Genomic DNA, 18,877 nt, shown 5'->3' with positions numbered 1-18,877 from the left:
TCTCACTCAGATCCTCAAAATATTTTACTTTGCATTACTAAACCACTTAATTGTTTATCAAAAACTGGCGAAAGTGCTAATTTACAATGTATTAGGTCAGGATGAAACAGCTCTGTTAAAAATGGTGCTAGCGCAGAGTAGACTTCAAGTATATTCTGGTTTTCTTTTGCCTCATTAAAAACAAAGACTGATCACATTATATTTCTCCTTGTGTATAAGTCATGTATTTGAGAGCATGGGGCATGCCGTGGAGGAGGTGGAGAAATTGGGAATTAGAGATGATTTGTCTATTTTCCACTACGTGTAGTTCCACATCTTGTTATTTCCTGCAGTATTGTCATTTGGCTTATTTCCCTTTGAAAGAAATAACTTGCATTTCATATATTCAAAGGTATATATTATGAGGAAGTTGACAGAAAATTGGCTGTCATGAATAATTTCTGTGTGAATGTCAGTCACCTAAGTCTCTAAGCACGGCTGAGCACACAACATATTTAATGAAACTTTACAGACCCAAAAATTTGGTTGACGTGAGCAAATGTTTATGATTAAATTAAGGATTGTTTCTAGTCCAAAGCCCAGCAAAAACAGTCCTAATGGCTCCAGCACACTAAGAAGGATTAAAGAAAATGTGTGCTAAAGCTGACAGTGATGACTGATCAAAACTTCAGTCTTTTTAGCCCTAGGGTAACTGGGTCAGATTTCATCAACGTAAGCCTTAAGGTATAAAATAGAAATTGAACTTGCATGGTGATGCAAGCTGGCTATGAAATTAGGAGGCCTTGGCTCACAAAATATGAAAAGTTGGCATACTCAATGGAAATGATGTTCAAAGCAGTTCACAGTAAGAATGAGGAAAACAGCTTGTGCCACTTTGGAAGAATAAACAGCAGTTCTCTTTTTGCAGTACTCACATTTCACACAATAATAAGTATTAGGAAAAAACACAAAATTAATATCAAAGTAGGAATAAAAATAGTGATCCTTTGAAGTCTCTAAATATTTAGAAAATGTCTATTATGAAGCTACTGCATGTAAAAGATAAAAGTTTTTTTTTTTTTTTTTTGTGAAGAAATAGGCATTTAGGAAAAGATCCAAGTAGCTACATATAATAGTATATTTTCTTCCAGAAAAAATTCTAATAAGAAAACATGTACTTGAAAGCAATTTGAGAAAATAGTGAATAAAGACATTTTTCTTTTGATACAGATTTTTATGGTTGCAACTATTACTGCACGAGAGAGGTTTCTTCTGAGGAGACAGGGGGACAATTTATTGTATCTCAAAAGCACAATTAATTCTTTACATTAAATCCTAGGTTTTCAACTCAGCAAGAGGATCAGAATTTGAAATGCATCAGGAGAAAGCATTACCTGGTGAGAATATCTGAGCTGCCAGAGCACAATGTTAGTTCTAATTTTACTTTACTTTTCAAAATAGAAGCAGAGCATTGTGTCTATAGGACTCAGTTCCTGAGATATGGGCTGGAATCTCTAAAAGAGCACTGGTTTAAAAAGAAGTCCAATGTCTTACCTCCTCCCCCATGCTCTGGGTGTCAGCCCAGGAGCCCCAGTGCTTGTCAGAAGCATCAGCATGATCAGCTGTCACAGCTTGACAAAATATCCATCCCAACTCATGGTGCTACAGCACCTGCCCAGGAACGCTGGGATCCCAAGAGCCAGCGCTTAATCCTGCAGACAACCAGGTAAAACTCTGAGTGGTACACGTGGAAGGAATAAGGCCCTCTTCAGCAATTAATGTGAAAGTCTTATTTTTCTTTTGAGGTGCTCCTCAAAGCTGCTAGAGCCCTCTAAAGACAGCAAGTACGAAGGGTGCGGGATGCACTGTTGAGTAGGTGGGCTGTGACCTTTTGTTTCTTCTGAACTGTTTCATGTGAGTTGCCAAATTTTTTCCCCCCTCTTCATTTTTGCCTGTTGATCTTTTGAGTAAAAACCCAAATTTAGGCTGTATAGTTTATGTGTCTCTAAATTGGAGAAAAAGGATGACAAAGGATGCTAATTTAGAAAGACACAAGTGAAAAGTGATAATGAGAAACTGCCGCCAACCCAATATGAGGTAAAATATGCCTTCGAAGCAGTGATGGGCCAGTGAATTACACTCCTATCTAAGACACATTGAAAATAGACTGGATAGCTGGGGTGCAGCAGGTTGGGGAGTGGAATTTGCTGCAGTACTGGTTGCTGCAGGAGCTGGAGCCTGGGCTTTGGCTGCTCTTGTGCACATGCATGTGCCTTCCACTACCCTGGAAGAGATCCTTCCCTTTCCCACATACCCTGTGCTCCTCCACTGCTCCAAAGCTACCAGCTGCAGCAGGCACGTGCATTTAGCAGCTAAAGCACGAATAAATCAAGCCATGCCTTGTGGCTGGGCATATCTATTTAGCTGGTAAAGGTTGCATGTGGGAAGGAGGTATTAAACTGGAAATATCAGGAAGGACTGCGATGTTAAGGTATATGAGCACCTAAAAGCTGAGCTGGCAGGGGGTTGGAGAGGACTGCTTGGAAAGAGAAGGCAGCAGGCTGGATTTATCTGAAAAACCCTAACCAAGAATTAATTTAACAGTGCGCCATGCCATGGATGTTTGATTCTGAACCTTAATGATATGTGTATACTTTCTATTAAAATGTAATTATTTTTGGTTAAGCTTATTGTCTGCCACCTATTTTTGAAGTCAGTTTCCTAATAATGTTCCATTTCTTGAAATAAATTTAGGATATTTCCAGTGATGGAAATGTGGTTATTTCCAGGGACTTCTGCCTGGAAAAAACATTGCCATAGAACTGGAAGAACAGATCTCTCAGGCATTTTTTCTCTCTTTCACACACACAAGATATCTTTATATTACAGTATATATTTACATGCAAACGCATCCAGACACATATAAGACATTTAGGAGGTGATTTAGGAAACCAGCAAAATGATAAACAAGCATAGCTTTCCTGGTAATGAGTGCATGAGAGATGTAATTATGAAAAAGGAACAGAGTATGAGCACCATATTTATGGTGATACAAACAGAAATAAAATTAGTAAGAACATTAAGATTCAACTGAGATGTGTGGAGGGACTGTGAAGTGGAGGTGTGTTCAAGCAGTGGGTGATTTCTGCTGGAAGGAGAGCTCTTGCTGAAGTAAGTTCAGAATACACTGGAAAAAAAATACTGGAATTATGAGTAATCACACTTTGACAGAAGGTAGAGAGAAGTAACACTGTTTCTATTTCTTTTGAGAAACAACAGGACAAAATGAAATACAGAAAGCACACATTTTCAAAAAAAAATTCTGTAGAGTGCTTTGAGTCCAAAATGTGGGGAGATGATGTTACTCATCAGCACTTCTATAGTTTTGTTGATAGAGTGCCCTGTTCTGCTTTATACATGCTTGTATACAAGCATGTATGTTCTGCCAATATACATGCTTGATTAAGATGATGATTGGTTAAGTGAAATGATGATTATCTGATGCTAATTTTAAATGGTTAAAGGTGAAGCTCACCAGTGGAAATTGTTGGTCAATCTGCAGTAACATAGTGTAATATTGGTTATTTTCGTATATTCATGCAAGGTGTTTTGTCAAAAATCACTCCTTGTATTAATGGGAAGGCAAAATTACAGTAATAGTTTTCATTTCCATTTTATTTGTGAGTCTGCCTCCTCATCCTTCCCCAAGGAACACTGAGAAGCTCCAAGAAGAGTGTCAGCCTGACTTGAGGGCTGGGAGGTTCTCTTCTTCTGTCAGTGAGTAAAGGAAAAGGACAGATAAAATGCTGGTGCTGAATGTCAACCTGGGGATTAAGCATGGGTATCAGCTAGGTTTTTAAATTTTTTTTTGTGAGGGGCTTTTGATGTGTTGTATCTGGCTCTTTTTTTTTTTTTTTTTTTTTTTTTTTTGCCATTAGCCACCTGGGAAAGGGCTTTTAAAGGGTTCAGCTGAAGTTGAAGCAATAGAACCAATGTACACAGTACTTAATTAAATTGGCCAAAGTACTTTTGGCTCCACTTTAGGGAAAGGCCTTATAAAGATTTTCCAATTTGCTTTCAATGATCTGAAAATTAATAGCAGCACACTATTCCAATATAGAATAAGATCTTTTATCAGAAAATTTCAAAGTGACCTCTGTAAGTTTGAATTGACCTCTGTATATGAAAAAATATATTTTCAGTGAGCTGTGATAGCAAAAATACTGTTGAAACAATAATTTATATAATGGATCTTTAAGACTGCATACAGTTTTACTGGACATTTACGAAATTACCAGCATGTACTTTTAAAAAGAATTTATAAGGTTGAACCTCATTTACACTGGATTTTAGTGGAGCAGTAAGCTGCAGCAGAAATTAAAGGAGTATTAAATATGAAAATATGATATTAGTTATGCTTCCATGCTGTCAGTACCATTATACCATCCTACATTGCTTATTCTTGTTAATATTTTGGTTTCCAAATGAAGGCATTATTGAAGAGTGGACTCATATTTTAAGAAAATTATTTTTCTTAGAAATTCAAGGAGATTATTTAAATACTCATTGTAAGTAGGATCAGTTTTACTATGGAGGAACAACCCAGACTTCAGTACACACACAGAGATATGTTTGTGCTTTGATGTATTTCTTCCCAAAATATATTTATGTGTAGTTTTAGGTCATTTGGGCAGAAATTTGAAAATAGGCACCAAAGATTGTTTTTTTCCCTCCTAAGAACTCAATTCAGCAAGAGCATTCAGGCTGGAGTAGATCTGTAGAACACTGAGTTTCTCTACCTGTGCATTTAGAGTGGTTGATCTTGTCAGTAAGCTGAGCCTCCAAGGACAATTTTGGATAGAAACTTTCTGCACTAGCTTTCTCATCTTTGACAAATATCTGAAAAATCTCTATACTATTTTCAGTTTTTACAGTAAAGTCTTTAGGCTTGTGCTTAACTCTATGCAAAATGTGGAGGCTTTTTTTCTGATTAAAAGCTAGTACTTGTTGACATTGTTCAGGCCATTCCTAGACATTTCATGCTTCATATTTGTATTCTGAATTTGAATCTACATTATTTCCCTTCCTAAATGTCTTTAAAATTATATGATACTGTATAACAATTAGGGTTCGGAAATCTGAAGCTTGCTAATGAATCTGTATGTACTTTTTAGCCTATTAGGCCTTACCTTTAATTTCTACTCTATTTGTTAATATGAAATTAACTTTAATTATTTTGCAGGTCAATTGAAAGAGGTAATAAAGTCAAGAGGTAGAAACATGCCAATCTAAAAATACTTCAGAATGAAAATAATAAATATAAAGGCATATTAACAAAAATATGAGGATTGATAAGGAAACAAAGGATCTAATGAGTTCCTTTCTTATTTATTTCATTTAGTAAGTTTAAAAATCCTGTTTGTTAATATTTCATTTAAATCCTGGTTCTCATCTGTTTGTGTATTGCTGTGCATGTATTCCTAGGAACACCACAGTGCTTTAGCAACAGAGGAACTGAATAGCTCATGCTAGAATACTGGACATTATCTAGAGTTATGTAAAGCTGGCTTAGAGAAAAATATTTTGTGATTTATTTAGGGCTATAACTATGACATCTGTTTTGAATCAATCTTCTCATTGATACAAGTTAAATATTGATAGCCTTACTGAAATATCAATTACATAATTACTAGGGGAATGTTGCAAATTAAGTAGGAAGCTACCGCTAAAAGATGCAATTGGGAGTTGGAAGATATGAATAAATTTAGAGCAGTTTATAAATTTAGAACATTTTTTTCCTTGCACTTCATATGTACATCCTTTAATTTTTTTTTGTTTGGTTGCTTTTGTGGGGGGATTTTAATAACTTTTATAGAATAATTGTGAAGAATAAGATTCTGATGATAATAGGTTAGATGTGTATTTTGTGTGAGCATGCCCATAGAAAAATACTCCTATTATCCAGCAACTCAGGCAAAGTCAAAGGTCTTTGAATATGTCATGAGAGAAGGGCTCATGACTGTTCATGAACAGTTTCTTGCAGCAGAGGTCAGAGATGCAGTAGCTTTACAAACTGCTAAACCCTTAGGTGTCTTTGTAGTAAAGTTGATATGTGAATTCAGATAGTTCCCAACTGACTTTCCAAGCCCTACCTTGCCTGAGCAGGGCTATTGCACATATTTTGATGTTCTACTAAAGTGTTGCAAAAGTCCAAAGTTACATTTGCTCCTTTCTTAGCTGTCATTTGGCTTTTATATTTCTGCTATATCTGATTACAACCCAAAGATTTCTGAACCTGGCAGCCTAAGCCCCAGATGAAAACTGCTGTTAAACGGGTTCATGATTATCTAGGTTTTTAGGTCTTCACCTTTGGCCATACACTTGCCCCTCAATCTGAATTATACTTCTATGATTTCCCTTTCAAAATCAGTATGCTTCCACAAAAAAGGCTGTGTTTTGAAGAATTAGAATTTCTTGATGTTTGACCAAAAATTCCAGACAAGTTCTAACCTTTTTTCAGACCCACCCATTTTCTACTGATTATAGCTTGCCTAAAATCACACTACAAATATGTGCAGGAGGACATGCCTGCACTGGCACATAGAGGCAGGTCTGAGCTCCCTTTAGTTGTGTTAGCCTACAAAAGCCAAGGAAAGACTGGGCAGAGACACCTGTGCAAGTTCAATTAAATTCCAGCAACCTTAGTGCAGCACTTTCACACAGCCCAGTGTAACCAGCTGAGAACTCACTGTTAGCTCATTGTGTTCACAACACTGTATAGAACGTGATAATTTCACGTGTTCACCATCCTCTGCTTGTGAAGTCAGCTCCTCCCAACAAACATACCTTCAAAGTGGCCATTTTCCCCCTAGGGGAGAATGGTCTTCTCTCTTACCTGTATGTGAATCTGAATGTGGAACACTGGAAATGAGTGATTTTTTTCATAGCTTGAATTTGCTTAAACAAATTTTATCCCTACTGATCTTAGCTGGTAGAAGGAGAGGTATGCTTCTGCACAGGGTAATTACACAAAATCTCTACAGTAAATCCAAAGCATGAGGGCTTATGTGACTGAACTGTGCAGACACTGGCTACAGTGTTCATTTATCATGGCACTTTGGCTGGAGCTCAGATATCAGAAATCTCAGACAAAAGCACAGCACGTTGTTGAGTTAATAATGGAGGCTAGAATTTCTTACATATTGGCTGCAGCACTGTCCTGACTATAAATCCAAGTTGGATTAATGAAAAAGTAATATAACTAAAGAGCAGCATGTAGAGCTGCAGCATGAATGAAGCCCCATTTCCTATGGATTGGTGCCTTGTGGTTGTTTGGCCTTGATGGTTAAGGTATGAAAATCCTGTGGCTTTTCTTACAACTGAATATTTATAAGTGCTGGCATGCAGATGCTTAGGTGTCATGAAAATTGTGATCTCCTACTGCAGCCTTTTCTTCAGCCACCAACTTACAGGATCTGATCTCAATCCTCAGTTTTATATTTCTACAGAATGTATGGAAATATAATAATCTTTGAGATCAATATCCTTTTGTATCATTTCCACTGAAATCAGACTGTGAGTTCCAAAGCTATTTAGGAAGCACACATGGGGATATGTATGGAGTGTACTCAGACAATGTTTGACAGCAGAGCAAACTATGGCAGAAACAACACTTCATTTTTCCCAACTGTCATTAGTGAAAAGTTAAAGTATACTTTTCATAATTCTGGATGTCTGTAGGGGAAAATTGTTGTCTTAAAAATTTCTGCTTTGACAAGTTTGGACTAAATCTTGATTTGTGCCTGAGGAAATAATGCCAAATGAACTAGCTGTCTTGGAACTTTCAAGACACAGAAACAGGATGATGGACAATAAAGCAGGAGATTACAAGACTATAGACTTGCACAATTTTGATTGGTTTTGAAGCTTCAATTTGGCACTAACCTACAACTCAATTGCCTGCTGCTCATAAGAAATGCTTTGCCTTTCTTGCACAGTGATGTCGTCTCTTCTTTCAAACAATAACTTGGAAGTCAGTTCTTAATATTTTATAACTTTTGTGATTTTTAAACATTCCAAAGTAAATCCAGATACCTTGGCTAAATTTTAAATATCAAAGAAATAAGTTTTTAGGGGAAAGTAATAAATATCTCTGTGTTTATAACATTGATTTAATACTGATTAAAACAGAAAACCTAGTTTTTCTCTGAGATATGTCTGTGATGCATATAAATTATGGTTTGAAAAATATAAGTTATCAGAGCCTTTAGCACCAGTAAAATATTATTCTTGGCAGACATCAATTTCAATAATATCAATATCAGTTTATGCAAAGTTCTCATAAGAAATTATTGCATTCATCTGTGTAAGGCTGAAAAAAATCAGACCAGAAATAACCTATGCAAAATGTGCAGAAGTCTGGAGAATGAGCCCATGGAAATGGCACTGATTACCTGACCTTACTGCCTCCTCACAGCTGCTCATGTCCAACACAGCTCACTTTTCCTCTGCTTTGGAGTGTGACCACACAACAGCCCTTTCTCCCTGCTGGTGTTGTCTCGTGATGCTGCTCCTCTGATTTCTGCAGATTTATGGAGCAATCTGCCAAGAGAGAGCTGAGCTATGAGGCAGTATATTTATTTCTCAGGGGAGTTACCTCATTAGGAACCCTCTTTGCATTTGCCAGTTCAATGCACATTCCTTCACTGGACAGTGAGCAGGCACTTACATGCGTACTTACTCACACATGCACATGCACAGAGGAACAGCAGCTTTGGATCTGCATCCCAGAAGCAAAAAGATCATATTTAAAACTGAGTAGCCTCTGCATTTGTGAATTAAATGGCTGTTTTTACAGCTGAACCGAGTACTGAGATATTTGCAACCCATTTACCATACTTTTGAGGTGTAGAACAGAGAAGTGGGAGTTTCTGAAGGGTGCAAGGGAATATGTACTCTGGTTGCCAGCAGCAATAGAAAAAAAAAGCCATATTTTTGAGAAGAAAGAAGTGTTATTTATGTCTGTTTTTTTTTCTTTTGCAGTATGACTTATATCTGTTTTAATTTCTGACATCCTTGCCCTTTTGATTTGATCTCAATGTTCAACTAAGCTCTATTACAAGGCTTGCAATCTAATAATTATTTAAATTCAGGAGTGTAAAATAAACCTGTTAAAACTCATAATCAGAAACCAGCTATTTCCAGATTGGTATGCTATATCTGTTCTAACTTCCAACTATGGACAGTATTACCTTGTGGCCTTGATGAACAGTAGAGGATACTAAGGAACATGTGGAAATCAATTTGCTATGCCACAGGGTACCTCTGCAAATCTGCACAAACCTATGAAGTCTCAGATTCATCCACAAGCTCTATCACTAACTATTATTTTCTGTTGCAATTTTCAGGTCTTACTGGAATATCTGAAATGAGTGATGCCAGACTGATAATCACAGATAAGGTACTTTGTTAGTCTGTATCAAGGTACAAAAGAACTCTTTGAAGTTCTTAAGGCATGTCCAGATTGAAAAACTATAAAATATATCTGAACACTGAAGTTGTATAGTGGTGACTTTTTCTGATTGCCTTTAGAGTTGTCAAAAATGTTATATATTTTTTGTGCTGCCTCAAGGTCCAGCTGTTCTTATCTAAAAACCCTCTTTATTTGCATGTTATTGTCTCTTCTGAGTGATAAGATTTTCAGAAGTACCTCAATTAGATTGTTAAGATCTTTAAATAGTTTTAGAAAAGTTATCTAAATAAATTCAATTCCTAAGGGTGTATATGAGAAAGACCTATAGAAACAAACAAAAAAGAGTTCATTAGGGGTTTGGAACACCTCTGCCATGGAGACAGGCTGAGGGAGCTGGGGTTGTTCAGCCAGAGTGACCTTAGAGCACTTTCAGGTACCTATAGGGGCCTAGAAGAGAGCTGGAAATCAACATTTTACATGAGCATGTAGTGAGAGGACCTGGGGGCATGACTTTATGCTAAAAAATGTTGGAAGGATCCTGGAAACATTCAAGGTCAGGCTGTCCATGGCGCTGGGCTCTGTCTAGTTGACAATGTCCCTGCTCACTGCACAGGGGTTGAACTAGATGGGCTTTACAAGGCCTATGACAAAGCCAAAACATCCTATGACTCTATGAATAATTTCATTAATCAACACCTGAAATTTAGTCTGAATAACCTGTGATATTACATTCCTATGTCAACAATGACTGCAATGCACTTCTGTTCAGAAAAACCTGAGTTGATACTTGGAATCAATGTTTTCCAAAGGCTTTGGTAAAGTATATGGAAATGCTTTTGAGGATCAATAAAAATGTTCACAAGGCTAAATTTTAGCTTGTTAATTTGAAAACATTGGGATTTTGAATTTATCTTTGTTCTCTTTGTACAGTAATCAGGGTATTTAGGAACACGGGAACTGTGACATCTGTGATTAAGGGCTAGAAGAAAACTCATGGGAAGTATTGTGTGTACTTGCTCTGTTCTTCTGCTCTTCCTGGACCTCCACATTTGATCACTATCAAGAGCAAAATATGAACTAGGCAGATCTTTGTTGTGACTCATGTTTTTGTATGTACTTTCAGCATTTTTCTGTTACTTGAATTGTATTCCATTACAACAGTGAAGCCTGTAAGCTCAGGAGCTTTGCATGTTTTTTCACTATGCCCAGCATAATGGGGCATTAACTTTTGCCACTTCTTGGTCTGCCCTGGAAAATTATCAATAACATGACTAATAATGTAATACTACATTATTTTCTCTCTCTAATGTAAAACTACGGTTTTACATTAGAGGGAGAAAATAGTGCAAAAAAACAGTGCAGGGAAATAAAAAGTGAACTTCCATGAAAGTAATGGGAGTGGAATTAAAGAGTAAGCTCAAACACTAAATCAGTGTTCAGGTAAGAATGTGATCTTCTGCAAGTTTACTGAACCTAAAAAAAGCTAGGACATTTGGGCTTCACTTTGTATCCACCCATAATACCAACACCTGTATTCATGTTTTAATGCTGTTATTTTAGTAATCCCAGATCCTTCAACCAGATCATGGTATGCTGGTATCCTTTGCTTAATCAGATTTTCAGCTAATGTGGTGGTTTTTATAACTGTGTAAATAATTTGAAAATAAATATTGCAAAGTTAACTGAAAATAAACCAAAATATGTGCATCCACAGTATGATTGACAATTTAGCCTGAAGTCTGAAAATATCTCTGCAAGATTGTTCTGTAATGAAGTGGTTGTCTGGCTTGGAGAAACTCTTGAGGAACTGGACAGATATACCAATGAAGTGTTTCTACATACTCACACCTCCCGTATGCCTTAGCAGAAGGGGTTGAAGATACAGGACTAGGTGCACATCTTCTGTGACTCAGAAAAGCTGTTCTTTATCTAGATTGTTGCATGCCACTGATATGTGTGTGTCCTCTTTCCCCCCTATTAATTTCATCAACTAAATCAAGGTTTCAGATGACACAGTCCATTGAAGCTTTTGATAGATCAGTGCATTATTTGAATAATTCAATATTGCTGGTGTGGGATTAGATGAGTTGTTTTAAGGATCAATGGAAGTGTGCCTGTGTGACCGTAATATCTCTCATATGAGAATAGAAATTAATTGCCATTGCCATTCCTCTTGTTCATCTTGGCTGTTCTTCTAGAATATACTCTTTTGTTTTACTGCTGGAAGTCTTTGTCAACCCATGCTCACCTTTTAAAAATAATCCTGCTAAAGAAAATAGATGCAGGCTTTCTCTCTCCAGGGTTGCAAATTAAATGAAATAATTATTTTCAGTTATGTCTTGCTGATTGTTTTTAACATTGAAGTGACATATCATCAAGTGGCCCATCAAAGTGTGTAAATTTCATTCTTTAGCAAGGACTCTTAGGACATGCCACTGCTACCAGTAATATTCTTTATATCTATGATAACTGATGAGTTTAGTTTCTTCTTGAAAGACTTAAAATACTTATGTCTAATTGTAAGGTGTATTCCTAATAAAGTGCTTATCTGGCAAAGAGTCATTTGAATATTTCTTCCAGAATGATATGAAAACATATGTTAAATATATGAGCTGCTTTTTCTTTATGGCTGAATGTGTATAAATTAAAAAGTGTACTAAGATTTTAAATATTCCTGAATTGTATTGAGTTGAATTATAGAAAAATTTGGCACATATTTTTGTATTATCATACAGTAATATTCATGCTGCAGAACAAAATCTATTTCCCAAACTTTCAGACCTTTTATTTGGCCTTTAAATGTCCTCTCTTGAATTCTTACATTTATTTAATCTTTTACAGTTCTCTAAGGCAGAAGAAAAATTATTGAAAAATAATTCCATGCAATCCAAGAGACTTCTTCCAGAGGGGATGCAGTGCTGGATCCAATGGTCAGCAACATAAGGGAGCAAATCAGGGACTTCAAGATTGAAGGCAGCCTGGTGGAGTTGGTGGAGTTTTCAGTCCTAAAGAATGTGAGTCAGGCAAGGATTAGGGTTTGGCACCTGAACTTTAGGAAAGTAAACTTCTAGCTGTTTAAGGAGATGCCAGTTGGATCCCCTGAGAGATTGCCTTCAGGGACAAGGGAGTGAATTGGAGCTGGCAGATATTTAAGGATGCCTTCCATAAAGTGCAAGTCGTCACAATTCCCAGGACCAAGAAATTGGGCAAGCAAGGCAAGAGACCAGAATGGCAGAGTAGGGAACTGCTGGTCAGACTGAAGGGAAAGAAGCAATTGCACAAGCAGAGGACAGGTGGCCTGGGAAGGATGTAGAGTTGATGTGTGGTCATGTACTTGGCAAAGAATAGCAGGAAGGGCTTTTACTGGTATGTAAACCAGAAGAAGAATGTCAAAGAAGGTGTGCCCTCCTGATGAATGATACTGGAAAGCTGGTAAAAATGGAGAAGGCTGAGGTACTCAACAGCTTTTTCAACTGAGTCTTCAATGGCAGCTTCTCTTCCCACTCCTTTCAAGTGGATGGATGGCAGGATGGGGGAGCGATGTCTCTCCCACTGTAAGAAAAGATCCAGTACATGACCACCTGGGCAACCTGAATGTCCATAAGGCTGTGGGATCCAGTGAGATGTACTCAGAGTCCTGAGGAAGTTGGCTGCCATTTGCTTGAGCAGGGTTAGCTGCAGGCAGTGAATAAAGGCTCCCAGAATGACATACCTCTTTGAATCAAAAAGATCCCTCATCACACTAAAACAAGTGTTATTTTTCAACCTAGCATTCCTGCTATAATTTCACAATCTCTGGGCAGGCATTACAGCCTCTGAAGCAAAGCAGTCTTAAACACAGCAGTTTCAAATCCTGCCTCCTCTGATATCTGTAGCAAAAATCCCAATGCAGACAAGACTTCACCATGTTTATTCAGGCCCAAGTGTATTCCTTGATGTTTATGAGATCTCATTATGCAAACAGAATACTATAAAAGTTCCTTTGACAGCAATTTCCTGTCCACTGGCATAAAAGCAGGTCTAGTTTGGCACAATTATTAGCACCTGGCACAAGGCAGGGTTGCACCCACCAGTTCTAACACTAGAGAAGCAAAATGTGTATAACACAACGATTTTACCACCTCTCCTAGTCCTGTCTTCCATAAGATAGATCTCAGCCGACACAGACAACTGCATAATTTCTTCCAAAAATTAAACATTGAGAAATTGCTTCTCCAATATGCTATGTGTTGTGTAGAGAATTCATGTGAACGTGAGGTGTTGTAATGTTTTATTAGCACTCAGGATGACCTTACACTGCTCACAATTGGCAAAACCACAGGTGAGTCAGCTTGGTTAAACCACAACACCTTGGTTAAACCACAAATGGCCATCCTAAATGCACACCAAGAAAGTCCTCATGCTGCACCAGGAAGGCCACTGAGCCATCAGTGAGGCACTGATTAAGTAGTTGACAAGAGTTATTCTCTTCTGGAGAGTAACTCTGGCTCATATGGCAATCCACAGGAAAAAAAATGACACTTGCTTTGGTTTCTATGATGTGAAGATGAAGATTATATTTGTAGATAGTTGAGTCTAATCAGCAAACAGGACAGGCCAGCTTAACAGACTTTTGAGCATGGGAAAAATAAAAACAACATCCACTTTTTTTGTGCAATAATGGTGTGTTTATTTATCAGTCAAAAGTTTCAATAAAGACACAAGTCATGGAACAACAATTTAAATAAAACAGTTAGTTCTAGACTGTGGCATTTTCCAGGCTATAGTTGACATATCTAATATGTGCAGGTATGTGACATGCAATATGGCTGGCTTTATAATCAAGAGAATAAATTGTTAAGTTTATATCATTATACAGTTATGGAGGGGAAAACTGCTTCAACAAATCTTTTGCTTTCTACTGTCCTTCTAAATTCTGTATGCAGCTCTTCTAGCTCTTCTGCTGACATCATGAATGTGACATGCTGCTCTTGGAAACAGAATAGTAGTTTCAGTATATTTGTCTTCTTTCCTTAGTGAGTCCCTCTATTACCAGCCTACATTTCCTGCTCCTCTTTGATGTCCTATTTTGAGTCATGAGTTTTGAATCTTCCACAGTTTTGTCCCAAACTCTATGGGTGCTAATATGTAAAAGAAAGATTGAAAGGGTTAGACCTGCACCTTGTTTCAGATGGAAAGGAAAATAAACTTTAATTTTGGTTTACTATGGCTATAGAATTAATCCTGTGATAAAAGGGAATAAATTGAATGTTGAGAATTGTAACTGTAGCTAGATCTTAGTGCGAACATCCTGTGACAAAAATCTAATCTATTCACCTTCATGTCTTATATTACTTGTGCTTTTCTCTTGTTCTCTCCTACATGCGTAGGGCTTCTTTCTGGATATTTTCATTTTCAGTTATTTCTGATTTTCTCACTTTTGCAATGTTCCCTGTAAATTTCCATATGAAAATCTTGTTCAGACTGGTAAGTTTTGTAACAATTACAATATTTTTCTTTCAATTGCAGTTTCATCCAGAATACTTCACTTCATAGAAATAAGACACTTTTCAAAAGTAGACACTTCTGGGAATGAGAAGAGGTGGCAGTATAATGATAAAGATGCTAGAGAGTAGCAAAAAAATCATTGTTGTTTAAAAACTTGTCACTGGACTGTTAATAATCATGTAAAAAATTGCAAAATATATTTATTTTGTTACCTTTTTTTAAATTATGCTGTAATTCTGCAAGATTTAGTCACAACTAAATTAGTCAAATAATATGCAAAACCACTCACACTCTGCCACTATAGCTGTCATAGATCATGAGATATCCATAGAGTGACCAAAGAACTCACATTACTTAGCAGAAAGTTAAACATCTAGTGAGATAGTATTTAATCAGATAGGCATAAGCCCACGTTTTAGGAGGAGAGGTAGCATGCTCCAAATCACAGAGCATGTGCCATGCTGCAGCATTCCAGAGCAGTTAGAGCTCTGCTGATGATCAGGGCATTGATGCATATCCATGCTTGGAGAGAGGAAAGATTCCCTGCTCAGGATGTCAGAGATACAAAGTGAGTGTATCGCTGTTCAGGGATGAATCAAAATACTTCAGAAGGGAGCATCCATCTCCCTAGCAATCTTTCCAGAGTCTTGCCTGTGTGGCATTTATCTTAGGGTACAAGACTTTTTATTAAAATATTCTTTTGTGTATTTTTTGTTGTTTTTTTAAAAAAATAGCATCCCAGATGAAGTAAAGTGCCTCAGAATGATATTTGTATCAACCAGTGAGCTGAAAGGATGTAGTCTAGTAGCCAGCCTGGAGGCAAGAAGAGATTTCTGCACCCTGGTTGCTTGGCATGTAGCTGTTGATTTTGAAGGAAATGTAAATCTATTACAGAGTTTTGGAGCTATACACTTAGGTGAACAGATTTTTTTTCACAAAAGTTCAGCATTGGAGATATTTACTAGAATAAAAGTGATGTTGTTTCAATTACCTTCCGTTTGACTTAGAATGGCTTAGAAGATTTTAAAGTTATTTCTCTCATGTCTTAAAGAATGTCAGGAAAAGTGGGCAGTCTAGGAGCATTATTTCCCAGTCTCTCAGCTTGGAATTGCTAGATTTTGCAGAAACAAATGTTAATTTCAGGAGTCACTTAAACCTCTCTTTTCCTTGACATTATTAAGTGTTACGGTTATGAAACTAAAGAACCACTTTCTTATATTTGATGGTGTGTGTGTTTCTGTCTGTACATGTCTGTCTCCTGCCATCATTCAATGACTGTTTTTGTCTGGGCAGAGGAGTGACAGAAAGTGTTGGGTGAGCACTGAACCACTGAATTTCTGTGTGAAATAAGAAGCAAAACCTCTCCTAAATCTGTTTTCATCCCAAGCCTTTTTATGGAGGTCTCATTAGTGACTGTACTTTCAGAGCATCCTAGGGACTCCAAAGAACAAATGATTACAAAATCTGTTGGAGTGATTCACACCAGCAACATCAGTTGATCCAGTGTTTCATTAGGGCCATCTTTGCTGATCCTCCCAAGCCTTCTGAATGTAATCCTGAAGCTGTGAAATTATTTAGCTCAAAGGACAAGCTGGACTTGCCGTGATAATGGAGGGAAGGTGAGACAAAGACAGAACCTGCACAGGGGTTTCTTCATGTGCTGCTCAGTACTGTTCAGTGTTTTCATGGTTGGTTTTGGTATTATTGGTATTATTTGGTATTTTGTAGTATTTTGTAGCATTTGGTTTTCAAGTATTTGAAATTTGAGAATTTCAGATATTTGATGACATAGCAACCATCTGCTCTGTTAGACAAGTGTACCAATTTTGGAACACAGGGAACCAAACTATTTGCTCTCCAGAGTACCTGTGCTGCAAACTTTCTAACATGAATGCAGTTTTTAAGTCAGAGGGGATGGCTTTTTCACTGCCTTCTTCACAGATCCACTGCTGTTAGTTTACTGGTAACTGTTTTAATCACAGTAGGTGTAACCTTGGACTATTTCATGCTATTTTCTCCGGTATAACTTCATAAAGCAACAGAATATGGTAATTGGGAAGGAAAGAGAACGTGGCACATGTATTACAGGAAAGAATACTTAAAATGCAAGATGCAGTTTTCAAAATACTTAAACAGTAACATTTTCACACTTTTTTATTAACATCAGGGAGATTTTTCAGCCTATTCATTAGGATTTTTTTTTCTTTTAAGTAGAGATCTTGTTATTGCAATTACTTTCATTTTTTCATCTGCTGTTATGGACAAATATGGTTGTTAGTGGGTATCCAGAACAACCTAATGTGCAAACTAATGGGAATAAAATATGTTCTACAATGAGCACATCTCATATCTAGTCAGATGATGACAGCAATTCTCCTATTGTAGTCCAGATTTCCTTCTCTTTTATCTTTTAACCTTTGTTTCTTTTCCTTTTCTGTACTCAAGACAAAGTTGCAGAAAGGTTTTTGTCTTCAAAGGAATCTCTTTGGTTTTGAAGTTCAGTCCGCTCAGAAATGGATGACACGTTACTGATTTAAAGACAGAGTTTCAAAGTTTTTATAATGAGAAGTTTTATTTTCAAAATATAAACTTTTTTTGTGTGCTCAGGGAATCAAAGATTTCCAGGAAAACTGCCACTTTTTCTTTTTCCCCCTTTCTTTTAGCGGTGCTTTTAGAGACACTAAATTATTTCAGTTCTGTCTGGAGGATTTTGTGTTGAAAAGCAGCCTTAGCTGAGGACAGTGTCATACTTGCATAACTGCATGCCATATTTTTCCAATTTGCACCACAAGAGAAGAAATAAAGTTTATAGCATTTATCAGGCACTGGGTAGAGTGCCAAATCCCAGACAAGGTTTTTCTGAAGTCTGCACGTGCCAGGAAGGTAATGGATAATGGATTGGTAGTAAAATGTCAATGCCAGGGGAAAATACTGGCCTGCCATGAAAGTCCCAAAAGGAAAAAGGAAAGCTGTAGGATGAGGAGTCTATTGCCAAAAAGCAATGAGATCAAGTAAATGAGTGCAGCTGCCAGGCAGCAACATGAGTGACATCTTTATGGTTGTGAGCCTGTTTTTCTAATTCTGCACTTCCAAACTGAGAAAAACCACACTAATGTTAATTCTTAATTCCTACCACCAGGCCTACTGAGGTGCTCTCTCCCAGTGGTACTGTGGTCGCTGAATGGGAGCTATCAGCAGTGGCACGAAGATGAGATTTCCCTCAGCAGAGCCACTCACAGGTTGGATAAGACAAAGGAGTCCTATGGAATGGACAAAATTTATTTTCCCTCTTTCAATAGTTCTGTTGTAGAGAGCCACATTTGTCTTCATGCTCACTGTTTATGTGACACAATCACATTTCAGCTTTTGTATTTCAGATCTGTTTACCATACCACAAAGACACTGCTGAGCCTCTGCTAAAGTGGAAGGCTGGAGGTAGGTTGTTCTGTGACTTAAAAGGAATAATGGGTTTATGCCTGATCTGATCTATGCCACTTCATTAAAGGAAATTGGAAAGACAGAGACTCCCAAACACTAATAGGACAGTAATTCAGTAATTTTTTATTTCTAGTTTGGTTCACTTTGATATGATGGTGTATAAGGTGTGAAATTCAGTTATTTTCTTAACAGAAGAGAGCCAGTATATAACACAGGCTTTAAACAGTACTGGCATCCACATTTATATGAAAGTGAAAAGCTGTGAAAACTGGGAGAAGTATTTTTTGTCAAATAATACCTTTTTCTGTCCTTAATTTTGTATATTTCCTAAAATAGCATAAACCACTATTATTTTGGAAATGAATTAAAATTTAGTCTTTATTGCATTCCACATGTGTTGCAATCACAGAGGTAGTTTTTATTGAGGTTTTGGTTTTTGGTTTTTTTTTTGTTTGGTTTGGTTTGGTTTTTGGGTTTGGTTTTTTTTTTTTGTTTGTTTGT

At 37.1% G+C, this 18,877-nt stretch overlaps 1 long non-coding RNA gene across 1 annotated transcript; it reads left to right on the top strand.

Annotated features, from left to right (window-relative positions):
• Positions 1 to 9,386: 9,386 nt before the first annotated feature.
• Positions 9,387 to 18,375, top strand: LOC131083388 (uncharacterized). Its single transcript, XR_009114443.1, has 3 exons — positions 9,387 to 9,439; positions 10,382 to 10,560; positions 18,316 to 18,375. It is a non-coding gene; the product is annotated as an uncharacterized LOC131083388 (long non-coding RNA).
• The last annotated feature ends 502 nt before the right edge of the window (positions 18,376 to 18,877 follow it).

The sequence above is a fragment of the Melospiza georgiana genome, chromosome 5 (assembly GCF_028018845.1).
Source record: "Melospiza georgiana isolate bMelGeo1 chromosome 5, bMelGeo1.pri, whole genome shotgun sequence".
In the NCBI taxonomy this organism is placed as follows: Eukaryota; Metazoa; Chordata; class Aves; order Passeriformes; family Passerellidae; genus Melospiza; species Melospiza georgiana.
This window is presented reverse-complemented; position numbering and strand designations above follow the sequence as displayed.